This window comes from Mercenaria mercenaria, chromosome 19 (assembly GCF_021730395.1).
Source record: "Mercenaria mercenaria strain notata chromosome 19, MADL_Memer_1, whole genome shotgun sequence".
NCBI classification, from domain to species: Eukaryota; Metazoa; Mollusca; class Bivalvia; order Venerida; family Veneridae; genus Mercenaria; species Mercenaria mercenaria.
In genome coordinates, this window is record NC_069379.1 from 1,728,670 (window position 1) to 1,740,837 (window position 12,168).

At 31.2% G+C, this 12,168-nt stretch overlaps 1 protein-coding gene across 4 annotated transcripts in view; it reads left to right on the forward strand.

Moving 5' to 3' along the window:
* The first annotated feature begins 618 nt into the window (after positions 1–618).
* LOC123541750 (chitin synthase-like) overlaps positions 619–12,168 on the forward strand; it is a 78,120-nt gene continuing 66,570 nt past the window's right edge. The window contains exon 1 of one of the 4 annotated variants that reach the window (XM_045327323.2): positions 619–755. The gene's annotated coding sequence lies outside the window, so the exon portion shown is untranslated. The remainder of the gene's footprint in view (positions 756–12,168) is intronic. The other 3 variants (XM_045327321.2, XM_053531041.1, XM_053531040.1) reach the window with 3 other exon arrangements.

Genomic DNA, 12,168 nt, shown 5'->3' on the forward strand with positions numbered 1-12,168 from the left:
TCGTTGTATCGAAGTAATTCAAGCAGAAAAATCTGCGAAATAGATATTAAACATTTAAAAATCTTAGATAAAAATATCAGTGAATACTAGTATGAGCCAAGTATTGTGCTAGAGCGAACGAACTATTAAAGCACCAGGGAAAAGTTATATATGACTCTATTTTAGACACTGTCACGATCCCTGTCATCAAGCATCAGTTGTGTGATAAACTATGAATTTGAAGGATTATCTTTGTAATATGTAGTACAAATGCAACTAACAAAATATATTAATGCTGGAATATAGATGTAGTTAAAGAACGCATCTCTTGCCAAAATAGTTTCATTTATTTCAAGGTGATGTCTGAAAACCCAATCCGCAGGGAGATGGAGACCCCTCCCGCACATACTCCACACGTCTATAAAGACGATTTATGTTCATCTTGCTGGTTTATGCTCATCGAACTAGTTTATGCTCATTTTCTTTATACTCATTGAGCTGTACATAGTGGTCAAGTAAAAACAAATGTAATAGTGAAGAATAAGTTACCAGCCTAATAATAAGCTGAACATTGCCTTACAACCGTCTCTATTTAAATTTATAACAACGTTATTATTATTGGTGTAAACTTAACTTCATGATATTTGAGAAGCCTTTGAAATCATGTTTTCGTACAGATAGATATCTGTTTATTTGAGCTAAAGGTTGTGTGGTATTTTACTTTGGATAATTGAACAGTAACAAATACAGGATATTTGTGCAACACTAAGGCAAATGTGCGTATATTTTTTATTTATAACAAATTTAAATTTTCAAAAGTTTAACATAAACTTACAATGGAAATGTAGTTTAATTAGTTAGTATTGAATTGGTACACGAGAAAAAAAGGTAAAGGTAAAGTAAAATTTCTTGTTTAACGTGGGTAGTCGACGAAAGTCCCAACCTGAAATGGATGGAACAACTTATTTCCAGCCAAGCCCACGGCAGGTGTCATATTTACCTTCCCAGCATCCAGTCTAGGCCGATACTGCTGGAAACAGTACCAATTTAAAGAGAATTCCTATAGTTTTTTTCTTTCATAGATTTTTTTCAAATGCACATATATGTTAGGAAAATTTGTGCTGAAAACAATGAACAAATAAAAACAATGGGTCACTGGACTTGTTTTTGTGAAAAATTGTTTTGAAAACATCCACTGTTGCTGAAACTGATAAAGATTTTTCAACATTTTCATGATTTTCGGCTTTTTTTATAAACACCAACCAAAGTATGCATAAAGACAGCACAATAAGGTTGTTTTCTTTGTACAGATTTTATTATATACTTCTTTCATATCATAGTCATATTTGTAATACAATATCATTACAATTATGCGTACAAATAGAAAAAAATCTGGTTTCATATTCACTTTTTTGAACTTTTTTCAATGGAAAATACTCATAGTAAAGAACATTTTTCTTGAACTTTGAAAAAAAATGTTACCAGAATACTTTTCTTGTTTTCATTGTGAATAAACAATTGTACTGTGAAAATAAAAATGGCAAAAAAGTATGTGTCATCGGGCTAAATTTTATGTTAAGACCGCATGAATGCAAGACATGTTCGGATGAAAAATGGCGCGAACGTGACCAGATTGATTACATGTATATCTGCTAGAAGTTAAAACATGTTTTAAACATTCTTAATTCTTTCTATAATTGAATACTAAATAATCTGAAAGAGGATATTGTCTTATTAATACAAAGTTAATTGTCTAACATATTATAAACAATACTGGCTTTGTACTAAAATGCGCTGTCAAAACACAGTCACTACAATGGCAAGATACATGCCAGGCATTAATCTCGTCAATACAACATAAACCAGTATCAACATTTGATTACTGATAAAACTTATTTAAAAAAAAGTTATTTTATTCATTATTCCTCGTATTTAAGATTGTCTGTCACATGTTTCAACAAATGTTGACCTCTCTTCAGTTTTCCATAGATAGTGTCGGCAGAAAGATGCGCATAAAAAAACTACCGGAATTTCCCGTAAGCATATCATCCAGCACTGAACACTAGTCGGGATATCAGCCGCGACCGGGAATCGAACCCGGACCGCTGGAGAGATAAGTTAATTGTTAATTTTTTAATAAAAGATATTCCAGGTGCAAACATGTTTATATATCTGCTTCTCTATCTCGTTTATAGGAACTGCAAGCTGATATTGGCCGACTTTTGGAATGCTGTCTTAGCTCCTTAAATGGAGTTCATAAAATATTTGCAATTGCAGAAATTCGGATACAGTAATTCAGATAAAACTATCAAAATTCAGCATGAAATTTAGCTCCTGGACAGTGCAAATTTTTATTATGGCAAATTTACAAAAAATATATCGGAAGTAATTCTTTCTCCATAAGGAGGTGTGGCCAATTACCGTTTCGCAATACCTGCTTATACTGGTCTGATCAGACTTAATCATTATCATGCTGGACACGATTGATTCTGCCATTGCGACAAGAGTAGATCAGGATCAGCCTGCACATCCGTGAAATCTGATCATGATCTGCACTGTTCGCCATTTATTCAGTATTTTTTTGGTGAGCACCCCTTTTAACAGTCAATGGTTCTGTCCAAATGTAAAGATGGAGACGTTCAATATAGAGATTTAAGTGACAACTGGAGATTAAACTGCTGAATTACTGTATAGACAGACAAAAAAGTTAGCTCTTTTCTTTAAAAGCATATACGTTTAAATGTTTAATATGTGACTGAAAATTTGTTGAAAAAGACGTTAAAACCAAACACACACACACACACACACACACACTCACACCCACACGCACACGCACACGCGCACACGCACACACACATGTACATATACGCTAGTTTGTTCCTATACAACCATGTTAAATTATAAATGCGACTAAATCAATATATAATTGTACCTGTGAAATGATTGGTAAAATTTAAAAATATTTTTTCTGTCATTAAATGTTATCTGATATTTTGCATTCGGTTAATTTAGGTTCTCGAGTTTTAACTTGTAAACGAGATATTTCAAAGCCCGACCGGTTTATTTGTACTTTTAGGCGTATATAGTTTCAGATGTTTTCTTCTTCATGAAAGGCCTTAATTATTTACATGGCTAACTGACAGGAGAATAAAAGCGTATAGTTGAACTGAATAATTTCAAAAATGCAGACTTCTAGCGCCTCGTCCATTGGGGTGTTAGAATATGTATACTCGTCCAATTATGTCATTGTATGGGTATAAGATATTGTAGAACAAAATCATGAATGGGTCCATTTCATTTTCATTATATAGGAAATTATCGCGAAAATCTTCTTCTTACATATTCTCCACCAATGATGAACATACAAAAATCCAAAGGGTTAATTTTTTCTGGAATATGATGTCGTGTGATCTGAAATGCGCTTAAAAGAAACTAAGATATTTTTTGCGCATGGGACATTAAATTTTTATTTGTATATTTACTTGAGGTATGACATACATGTACGCAAGATTCCTGTTTTAATAGCGCTTCCAAATTAAAGTGGCTCTAGTGTACAATCGGTAAAATATAAATATCTTATAAACATACAGATGACATATTAATTGCTCTGTTCCGGAATTTTCAGCTCTACATACTTGGCATTTTAATGCAATGTTCTCGAATTTTTAGCCCAAACATACTTGGCGTTTTAATGAAATGTTCTCAAATTTTTAGCCCAAACATACTTGGCGTCTTAACGAAATGTTCACGAATTTTCAGCTGAAGTTTTTAGATGTACTATAATTATCAAATATTAATCTTAAGCATATTTAGCTTTTTAATGCAATGATGTCGATTAAAACCTTAAGCATGCGTTGCTTTTAATACGCTGTTCTCAAATTTAAACAGGAAGAATACATTATTTTTTAATGCACCGTTCCCAAATTTAAACCGGAAGAAAACCTTGTTTTTAATGCATCGTTCTGAAATTTAAACCGGAAGAATACGTTGTTTGTAATGCACCTTCTCAAATTTAAAGTGGAAGAACACATTCTTTTTAATGCATCGTTCTCAAATTAAAACCAGAAGAATACATTGCTTTTAATGCACCTTTCTCAAATTTAAACCGGAGAAATACGTTTTTTAATGCACCGTTCTCAAATATAAACCAGAAGAATACATTGTTTTTAATGCACTGTTTTCAAATTTAAACCGGTGAAATACGTTTTTTAATGCACCTTTCTCAAATATAAACCAGAAAAATACATTGTTTTTAATGCACCGTTCTTACATTTATATCGAAAGACTACATTGCTTTTAATGCATCGTTCTCACATTTAAACAGGAAGAACACATTGTTTTTAATGAACCATTCTCAAATTTAAACTGGAGAAACACGTTGTTTTTAATGCACCGTTCGAAAATTTAAACCGGAGAAATACGTTTTTTAATGCACCGTTCTCAAATATAAACCAGAAGAATACATTGTTTTTAATGCACTGTTTTCAAATTTAAACCGGAGAAATAAGTTTTTTAATGCACCGTTCTCAAATATAAACCAGAAAAATACATTTTTTTTAATGCACCGTTCTTACATTTATATCGAAAGAATACATTGCTTTTAATGCATCGTTCTCAAATTTAAACAGGAAGAACACATTGTTTTTAATGAACCATTCTCAAATTTAAACTGGAGAAACACGTTGTTTTTAATGCACCGTTCGAAAATTTAAACGGAAGAATACATTGATTTTTATACATCGTTCTCAAATTTAAACCGGAAGAATACGTTGTTTTTAATGCACCGTTCTCAAATTTGAACTGGAGAAAATACATTTTTTTATGCAACGTTCTCAAAATTAATTTAAACCGGAAGAATACATTGTTTTAATGCACCGTTCTCAAATTTAAACCGGAAGAATACATTGTTTTTAATGCAGTGTTCTTAAATTTAAACTGGAAGAATACATTGTTTTTAATGCAGTGTTCTTAAATTTAAATTGGAAGAATAATTCTTTTTAATGTACCGTTCTCAAATTTAAACCGGAGAAAAAAATTTGTTTTTGATGCATCGCTCTCAAATTTAAACCGGAGAAATACTTTTTTAATGTATTGTTCTCAAGTTTAAACCGGAAGAATACATTGTTTTTAATGCACCGTTCTCAAACATAAACCGGGGAAATACCTTGTTTTTCATGCATCGTTCTTAAATTTAAACCAGAGAAATACTTTTTTTCAATACACCGATCTCAAATTTAAACCGGAAGAATACGTTGTTTTTAATGCACCGTTCTCAAATTTAAACGGAAAGCTTCAATGTTTTTAATGCACCATTCTCAAATTTAAAACGAAGAAATAGGTTTTTTTAATGCACCGTTATGAAATTTAAACTGAAAGAATACTTTGCTTTTAATGCGCCGTTCTCAAATTTGAACCGGAATAATAAGTTGTTTTTAATGCACAGTTCCCCAATTTGATCCGCAAGAATACATTGTTTTTAATGCATCGTTCTCGAATTTTAGCCGGAGAAATATGTAGTTTTTAATGCACCGTTCTCAAATTTAAACTGGAGAAATACATATTTCTAATGCATCGTTCTCAAATTTAAACCGGTCGAATAAATTGTTTTTAATGCACTGTTCTCAAATTTAAACAGGAAGAATAAGTTGTTTTTATGCACATTTCTCCAATTTGATCCGCAAGAATACATTGTTTTTAATGCATCGTTCTCGTATTTTAGTAGGAGAAATATGTTGTTTTTAATGCATCGTTCTCAAATTTGAACCGGAGAAAAACATATTTTTAATGCATCGTTCTCAAATTTAAAACGGAAGAATAAATTGTTTTTAATGCACCGTTGTCAAATTTAAACAGGAAGAATATTTTTTTTAATGCACGTTTCTCCAATTTGACCCGCAAGAATAAATTGTTTTTAATGCACCGTTCTCAAATTTAAACCGGAGAAATACATATTTTTAATGCACCGTTCTCAAATTTAAATCGGAAGAATACGTTGTTTTTTTATGCACCGTTGTAAAATTTAAACCAGAATAATACGTTCTTTTTAATGTACCGTTTTCAAATTTGAACTGGAGAAATACATTGTTTTTAATGCATCGTTCTCAAATTTAAACCGGAAGAGTACATTGCTTTAATACACCATCCTCAAATTGAAACCGGAGATATACGTTGTTTTTAATGCACCGTTCTCAAATTTAAACTGGAAAAAATACATTTTTTAATGCAACGTTCTCAAATTTAAACCGGAAGAATACATTGTTTTAATGCACCGTTCTCAAATTTAAAGTGGAGAAATACATTGTTTTTAATGCACCGTTCTCAAATTTAAACCGGAAGAATACATTGTTTTTAATGCAGTGTTCTTAAATTTAAACTGGAAGAATAATTCTTTTTAATGTACCGTTCTCAAATTTAAACCAGAGAAATACATTTGTTTTTGATGCATCGCTCTCAAATTTAAACCGGAGAAATACTTTTTTAATGCATTGTTCTCAAGTTTAAACCGGAAGAATACATTGTTTTTAATGCACCGTTCTCAAACATAAACCGGCGAAATACCTTGTTTTTCATGCATCGTTCTTAAATTTAAACCAGAGAAATACTTTTCTTTAATACACCGATCTCAAATTTAATCCGGAAGAATACGTTGTTTTTAATGCACTGTTCTCAAATTTAAACGGGAGAAATACGTTTTTTTTCAATGTACCGTTTTCAACTTTAAACCTGAGAAATATGTTTTTTAATGCACCGTTCTCAAATTTAAACGGAAAGCTTTAATGTTTTTAATGCACCATTGTCAAATTTAAAACGAAGAAATAGATTTTTTAATGCACCGTTATGAAATTTAACCTGAAAGAATACATTGCTTTTAATGCACCGTTCTCAAATTTGAACCGGAATAATACGTTGTTTTTAATGCACCGTTCCCCAATTTGATCCGCAAGAATACGTTGTTTTTAATGCACCGTTGTCAAATTTAAACCGGAGAAATACGTTTTTATTTAATGCACTGTTCTCAAATTTAAACGGGAGAAATACGTTTTTTTTCAATGTACCGTTTCCAAATTTAAACCTGAGAAATATGTTTTTTAATGCACCGTTCTCAAATTTAAACGGAAAGGCTCAATGTTTTTAATGCACCATTCTCAAATTTAAAACGAAGAAATAGTTTTTTTTTAATGCACCGTTATGAAATTTAAACTGAAAGAATACATTGCTTTTAATGCACCGTTCTCAAATTTGAACCGGAATAATACGTTGTTTTAATGCATCTTTCTCCAATTTGATCCGCAAGAATACATTGTTTTTAATGCATCGTTCTCGAATTTTAGCCGGAGAAATATGTTGTTTTTAATGCACCGTTCTCAAATTTTAACCGGAGAAATACATATTTTTAATGCACCATTCTCAAATTTTAACCGGAAGAATACGTTGTTTTTAATGCACCGTTGTTAAATTTAAACCGGAGAAATACGTTCTTATTTAATGCACTGTTCTCAAATTTAAACGGGAGAAATACGTTTTTTTTACAATGTACCGTTTCCAAGTTTAAACCTGAGAAATATGTTTTTTAATGCACCGTTCTCAAATTTAAACGGAAAGGCTCAATGTTTTAATGCACCATATTCTCAAATTTAAAACGAAGAAATAGTTTTTTTTAATGCACCGTTATGAAATTTAAACTGAAAGAATACATTGCTTTTAATGCACCGTTCTCAAATTTGAACCGGAATAATACGTTGTTTTTAATGCATCTTTCTCCAATTTGATCCGCAAGAATACATTGTTTTTAATGTATCGTTCTCGAATTTTAGCCGGAGAAATATGTTGTTTTTAATGCACCGTTCTCAAATTTTAACCGGAAGAATACATTGTTTTAAATGCATCGTTCTCAAATTTAAACCGGAGAAATACGTTGTTTTCAATGCACTATTCTAAAATTTAAACCGGAGAAATACGTTGTTTTTAATGCACCGTTCTCAAATTTAAACCGGAAGAATAATCTGCTTTTTGATCCAGTATTCTCGAATTGAGCTGCACTGTTCTCGAATTCTAACAGTAAGAATTCATTACTTTTTTATGCTCTGTTCATCAATTTTAACCTGAGGCATACATTACCTTATAAAGCACATCTTGTGTAATTTTCTATAATTTATATTTAGCAACGTAAGTAGTTTGATCCGCACTTAAAGTTAAAGCTAGGCGATAACATCTGGTTGAAGTGACCGCAAGCGATAATCTGTATATTGCATATTTCTACAGAAGGAGAGGAAGTCGCGGGTAAGTACTTATTTGATTTAAAATGTTTTAATTTCTGATAAACTGAATTTGACCGATTTTTTTCTCAATATAAATTCTTTTTGTAACAAAGAATACAATATTATTATATTTTAATTAATCGGAAACACAAATTGCTTTCTGTTAAAGAGAATTCCTATAGTTTTTTTCCTTTCATAGAATTTTTTTAAATTCACATATATGATAGGAAAATTTGTGCTGAAAACAATGAACAAATAAAAACAATAGGTCACCAGGCTTGTTTTTGTGAATAATTGTTTTGAACACACCCACTGTTGCTGAAACTGCAAGCGATTTTTCAACATTTTCATAATTTTCTGCTTTTTTATAAATACCAACCAAAATATACATCAAGACAGCACAATACTGTTTTTTTTTCTTTTTACAGATTTTATTATATACTAATTTGATATCATAGTCATATTTGTAATACTCTGTCCTTACAATAATGGGTACAAATCATCATGAAATGAAAAATAAATGTTTCATATTTACTTTTGTGAACTTTTTTCAATGAAAAATACCCGTAGTGAAGAATATTTTTTTTTAATTTTGAAAAAAACTCTTTCATAGAATTTTTTCCTGTTTTTCTTGTGTATAGATAATTGTATTGTGAGCATAAAAATGGCTAAAATGTATGGGTCACCAGGCTAAATTTTATGCTAAGACCGCTAGAATACAACACCTGTTCGGACGGAAAATGGCGTGAACCTGGCCAAATTGATTACATGTATGTCTGCATGAAGTTAAAAAAAAAGTTTTAAAAATTCTTAATTCTTTCTATAATTGAATACTAAATAATCTGAAAAGTGATATTGTCTTATCAGTACTAAGTCAATTATCTTACATTATATGAACAACACTGTCTTTGTACTAAAATGCGATGTGAAAACACAACCACAAAAATAGCAAGATACCTGTCAGGCAACATACTTGTCAATACAACCTAAACCAATATTAACATTTGATTACTGATAAAACTTATCAAAAATGTTATTTCATTCAAGATTCCTCATATTTAAGATTGTCTCTAACATGTTTCAACAAATGTTGACTTCAGTTCAGTTTTCCATAGAAAGTGTCGGCTGCGCAGAAAGATGCGCATAAAAAACTATAGGAATTCCCTTTAAGTATGTCAATTTAAATGAAAATATGTATGTCAAATGAAACACTTCAGGAGAAAAGTCAGTTTACTAAATTTTGTAATCTTAATATGAAAAAAGAAATTCAGAACAGCCGTTAAATAGTTTCATTCATTCATTCATTCATTCATTCATCGATCGATCGATCGATCGATCGATCAGTTAATCACAACTCGTCATTTAACTATTATTTCATTCATTCTTTTATCCAATAGTCGACAAGAATGTCAGTCACCAAAAGTTGATTTTACAAGTGTTTGAAATAAAAAAAATATCGTGCAAAAACATATGATGAATACTATTGGGTTTAAACGAGAATAAAGTTGCAAGGACAAAAACAGCTACTGATAGAAGTTTTATTTCGTAGAAGCTAAATAGCCAAGGCTAGCTTCTTTACGAGTGAATAAGGCGGCACGTGCATTCATTAGATCAAAACTGGAATCTCGGGAAGAAATGTTAATAAATGCGATCTTTTATCTTAAGAAAATGGGTAATCTAACTGACAAAATAACGCTTTTCTAGACTAAAATGTAAGCGGTTGTGATGCGTATTATTTTTTTCAAAGTATTATATCAAAAAAAGTTTGGTTGTAATTAAATTTCATATTATGTAGAATTTGATTATTAATCTGAAAGTGTTAAGAATTTAATATTTACCTTAAAAATACGAGAAAAAAAAAATACATACAAAGTCTAGATCTTTTGCATTACTAACTTTTAGTAACATCTTTAAAACGGATAAAGCGGGACAGCTTTACTTATCATAAAAGTCAATAAAACAAATAATCCTATATTATCTGATGCATTTACAGGCGGACGGTTTACTAAAATGCGGAACAAGTTGAATGTGTATATAATACTTTCATTATTGTCAAATAAAAGTAATATTTAGTAATATGAATAATGATATCTAACATATTTAGAAAGCGTTACATATTATACATCTAACACAAACATTTACTTTCAGGACCATACATGTACAAAAAGTAAGTAATTGCTCAGCTGAGTCTGTTATTTTAAATATGCGCCACCGACCGATTTTCAACGGACCATTATGAAATTTTCACAAATTAAAGTTGACGAGATTTCCGATTGACTGGTATTTTTTCAGTTCTCTGTTATTCTCCATTTTACAGCTGTAAATCTTCAAATATGATCACAAACGTCTTTTTTGTCAGTAAAACGCATAATGATGTTCTTAACAAGTTGTCTAAGTAGCGTTTCTATGTACAACAAAAATACGGCAAATATTCTTTATTTTCAAGGATGTGTTAAAATTATCTCTCCAATGATACATTGGAGGCTAACGATTTATGAACGCAAAACACGTAAAACTGACGTCGAGTTTCACCCAGAATTTTGCGTAAAATCGCCTGTATTTAAGAAACTGCCCGATAGTTTTTGAAAAGTTTTGAAAAAGCGTACATAATTTCAATCGCTATCGATTCCAAAAAAAAATAAAAAAGAAGAAAAATGGGGGGTCACCGTTTTAGATTTCGCTCTATTTACCATTGCTCTTCCCCTACCCCCAATTAAAATAATGATACCTTATGTTTTGTTCGTGAAATACTTTTAACGATAAATTTTGTATATTAACGCGCATTGAACACTAAACCCTCCATAGTGTTACTGGTAACAACGGCGGAAGACTTCTTTTTTGCCGCGGCTGTCGGGGTTCGATTCCCGGCGTGATCATCTTTTTTCTATATATGGCATTTTTAAATAATTTAGAAACAAAAAATCCTATTTTAATTTTCATAATTTGACCAAACTTCCGCTTGAAAGATATTCTTGATGAGCTGATATTTTTGCTTTTTAATCGAACCGCCTTTCAGTATTTTATTCTGTATTCATAAATAACAGCTGTCATTTGTCAATTTTTATCGTCATGTATATCCTGTGCATTTAAGGAATATTAATTAAGGAATATTAAACCCGGTTTGCCTAGGACCTATATTTTACGAAAAAAATCTGTGAGAACTTCTCGCGGGAAGGTTTATCTTTGTATGTAAACGTGTTTTCTGTAACTGTATGGTTACTTATTTTAGAGGTGTACTAATAACAGCGCTTTTAGCGCTATCGCACGTGCGCTAATTCATGTCCGCGCATTAATTTGTCCAAGTTGAGAGTTTGCACTAATTACACTGCTTGCTAATATTTTAAGGCTTGTTTGATATTCCTGTTTATTGTTCATATTATTATTTTGAATATATGATCATGCAAAATAAAATATTTAAGCTTGTAGTTTGTGTTTTTACTCATTTGATCAAGCTGTTATCGTTTTCCGTATCACCTTCGGGCATGTCCGTTGTTGCAGTCGCTTGCTTACGGAAAGGTGTGAACGCTTGTATTAAGACACAATGCATGTAGGACAAAGGAGATTCAATGATTGAAATGTGTGACAATCTCGTTTTACATTTATAACTAGTATACAGAATATAAAACACGCAAATTATTATAATTAAATACAAGAAGACAATACAGTTACGTAGGCAACTCAATTTTGATGACAAAGAGCTTAGTTTGGACATACTAGGACATACTAAAGTTTCGAGTCAAATAATATCATTCTGTGTCACAGATAATATGGTGGCATATTTCTGCCAACCACATATCCACCTATTTATCTCTTTTTTTCATAAAAATGCCACTCATTCAGTTATTATCTGACAAGTGGCAAAAATGCATGTTATCAACATAAGTATCTTAACAGGACAAAACTGCCCGTTGGTGCCCATTACTGCCATCAA